The sequence below is a fragment of the Rhagoletis pomonella genome, unplaced genomic scaffold (genome assembly GCF_013731165.1).
Source record: "Rhagoletis pomonella isolate Grant_MI unplaced genomic scaffold, Rhpom_1.0 Rhpom_scaffold_00113, whole genome shotgun sequence".
Taxonomy (NCBI): Eukaryota; Metazoa; Arthropoda; class Insecta; order Diptera; family Tephritidae; genus Rhagoletis; species Rhagoletis pomonella.
This window is the reverse complement of record NW_023458667.1, coordinates 125,494-129,499: the sequence shown is the minus strand read 5'-3', so window position 1 is coordinate 129,499 and position 4,006 is coordinate 125,494.

Genomic DNA, 4,006 nt, shown 5'->3' with positions numbered 1-4,006 from the left:
TGCCACACCCCTACAGCTCCGCCTACCATGCATACAACGACAGGCCGTAAAGGAAAGTTTCCCCAAAGCTTCCGTCATACATATATGTATGTGTTCGTATCTTTATTAAATATGCATTCACATCAAAGTACTAATAAAAAATTGTTTTCATTTAAAACTATTAGAATTAGTTATCTAATGATTTATCCTTATACATACATACATAAGTGGTTTACACAGTTTGCGTAGGCTCCTATGTTAAAGATTTCTTGCTTTTCCTTTTTTCATGAAATAGTCTTTAATAAAGTTATAATGCGAAATCAGTTTTAAAAAATTATATTAATTGAAATATTTGTGAATCCAAATGTTTGCTGGGTTTATAATTTGCTATACAAATATGACGTTCTGTCTGCATTCCGTACTATAAACGTTTAGACCTGTCGCAACTACAAGCAGAGAAATTGAAAATTTTAAACTTTTATCATACATGTATGCATACCTAAAATTTGGAGTGCACACCCGCCTATCCACCATGCGACGGTATGTCATACTTGACATATAGTACAGACAAGTTTGCTTGTGTATATTCTGCTATAGCTACAGCAATTTGAAAGCTTCACTAACGCTGACGACACACAATTAGTTTTGCCCATGATACAATAATTTTTAGAAGGTAGTTTCACTTCTTCTTCTTATCCGCCATGTTAGCTATCTGACAGAAAACGTGTTTCGTATAATTTGTTGTACCAACTTTTTCAAAAAAAAAAAATCCAGCTTTTCACGTTGGAAAAATAAATAATAATTTTCGAATATTTTTTAATAATTTTCGTCATAAAAAATTAACTGCTGCTTTCGTGGATATTGCAACACACGGAATAGATGTAAGGATAGAGCTATAAGAGCCACCGCATACCACAGACTTTATCGGCCGCCTATTTAAATAATAGGGCTCGCTTGAAATATGTACATGAAGATTTATGGAGGTGCGCACACTACACCAGCTTAATCGCTCCGAGAAATAAGTTGTGGTGCAATGGAAAGACTAGAGAGCCCATCTAAATCGGCGGCCGATAAAGTCCGTGGTTTACGATGGATCTAATCCATTATAAACAAGAAATATTGCCGTTATATTTTCATTTTTATGATTTTTATTCATGTGATTAGCAGTGCCAAAAATTTTTGTATTAAGTACGTATATTTATATTAAAAATTAAGTGATCAGTTATGAAACATATACATCTTTACATGTTCTGTTAAAAAATATCTAAAATAACAAGCGAAAATCACCAAGTTCTATATCGTAGCAGTGGCCACATTGCGTGTTTGTCACAGACACGGTTTATGTCAAAAATTTTGAAGTGAAACTACCTTCTATAAATTATTGTATCATGGTTTTGCCTTTCGATTTCCTCACACACATTGCTTGTCAAAAATCATCAAAATTGAATGCCATTACGTAGGCTGCATTCAAATTGAGAAGCAATTTCAATATCAACATGCCGTCTTCAAGTAAACAATGTAACTAACTAGTTCTGAAGACCATTTTTCATTTTAATTCCATTGTAGATTAACAATTGAAGGGGAAAAAATTGAAAGCAAGCTTTTTTAAAAACGAAGTAAATCAGTACAAATTATTAGTAATTTTCATTAGAGTTTGAGTAACTCCTTTCACTATTTGGCTTTTAGTAACTTTAACGAAAGCTTAACTTATTTTATTTTATTCATTTTAGTGCAGTTTTGACAAAATTTTCTTGCTAAAAAATTTTTTGTTACACTACTTTATTTTATTACTTTGTACATGTTAAGCAAAAGCTTGTTTTTAAAAAATATTTCTTTTACATTATTTTATTTTGAACTTTTTAGTTTTATTTTATATAACCAGGACATAATATTTTTATTAAAGGCTGACTCTCCATTTATGGGCATAGTACATTTAATATAAGCGGCGTAAATCTTTTCGATCATCTGTTTAGGCTGAGCAAAACACGTTGAGTTCATTTAGCGAAAAAATTGTTTTTCCCAAAACGACTTATCTCCGCACTAAACTCTTCTCGATTACCTTTACGTGCACATACCTCCTAGAAAGTTTTTGCGGTATCCAGTATTGCAGTGTCTAAGGGTACGTTCACACAGAAAGCGGAGCCGAGCCGAGCGAAGCTGTTCCGGGCAAAGTGAAGCTTTCAAATTACAGCAGGCTTTTCAGAAGCGTTCTGGAGCGGAAAGCAAAGCAGTTTTTGATTTTGAATTTTCTATTTAATTTTTGAGCTTCATGACGCTGCTGCAAACAAGATATCAAAATATTCAAACAAAATCAAATTTTATAACTAAACTTTTGAATAAATTTAGCAAATATTTTTGCCGCGTTTCATTGACGGTAATTTTTGTGGTGTCTTACCAGCCGAGTCCATTCAGTGGGAACACCAGCAGCTTCGCCTTGTTCCACCTTGCTTCGCTTGGCGCCGCTCGGCTTTCAGTGTGAACGTACCCTAACTCGTCAACCTGTGCGGCTCTTCGCTTCCTTGTCCAAGAAGATGGAATTGGAGTTGACTGAGCAGATGGAATTGAAGTTGTCTTAGGAGGTGACTGCGCAGGGGAGATTTGAGGTGTCTGCGCAAGCGAGGGCGACTCGCAAAGTATGTCCAAAAATTCGCCACTTAAATCATTTATTTGCAATGATGGCGCACTTTGTCGCATTCTGTAAAAATATGTGAAAAATAGTATATTTGGTTAAGGATCAACGGGCGGAGCAGCGATTCATGCTAGTTGTTACATAGGTATGTATAATGTTAATGGATCTTACTTACGGGCGAGGAATAATATGACTTCTTAAAAACTACAGGCTGTCTAATAGCGCCCACGGCCTTCCCACAGGCGCGCCACTTCCTGAGGGGGAGTTTCTAATTTCCTTGCTGAAGCGCTCTCTCAAATTTCCCCACCGCTTCATGACAACGGGAATATAAAAACATCTTATAAGTAATAACGCTAAATTAATTTATTTTTACCATCAACTTCCAAACCTCAGTATATCCAGTAAAAAAAACTGTGGTGAAGTCCTTTATGGGGATAAAGTTTCCAGAGGTGAAATTTTAGGTAGCACACAATTTCTTACACGCATGGTTGCTTTTCAGTACTCATGAAAGAAACTTAAGAAATATTTGAAAAAAAAAGTTCATATAGTACATTAATTTTTGAAAGAAATACCATATAATGTACGCTGGTTAATAATATCAAAAAATGTATTAGAACCACCGTTTAATGTTATATTTGATACAAATTAATATTGCTGCCCCGAACGCTCTGCGAATTGCCACTGAATAATAGATTTACTTAAAATTACATCCCTGGTCCTTGTTCTTTCTGTTTCGCATCGTGGTAAACTCACATTTCTCAGAAATTTTACAACAAAACAATTTCTATTGTTTAATATAAATTTATGTCTTTTTAGGATATGTTCAGGCAACAAAGAAGGCGCAGTTTGAAAATGGAGTTATTAGTAATGAAGTAGCAGGCATATTTGGAAATTTATGCCGATAAACAGGATGGAATTTGGGAAAGTAAGTGCCTGGTTGCAGCATATCTATGTATTAAAAAGGATTTAATTAAATTGTTTAATAGTGGCTCATTTACGATGTGCTCCAAACATTTGGCGAACTTTTTTTTCGCCTTCTCAATGTGCTAAGTAACAATTTAAGATGACTGCCATCACGGCCGGTAAGAAACCGCAAGCAAAGGGCAGACAACCTTCCAGGAAGCTGCCTCCTGTCCCTGAGTCGAAGCTGAAGTTCAGCAAGAAGCAGGTCAGCAAATTGCTACCCTGATCAAGCGTAAACTAAAGCGCTCTGCTGCGATTACACTCCGTAAATGTGAAAACTTGGTGCATGCTGAGAAATATCAAACAAGAAAACTCCGTGATGGACGCCGTGAGATGAAGTTGCGCCGTGTGGCAAAAAAACGCGGCCAATTCTACGTGCCTAAAAAATCCAAATTGGCTTTTGTGATCCGTATCCGCGGTATCAACAAACCAAAA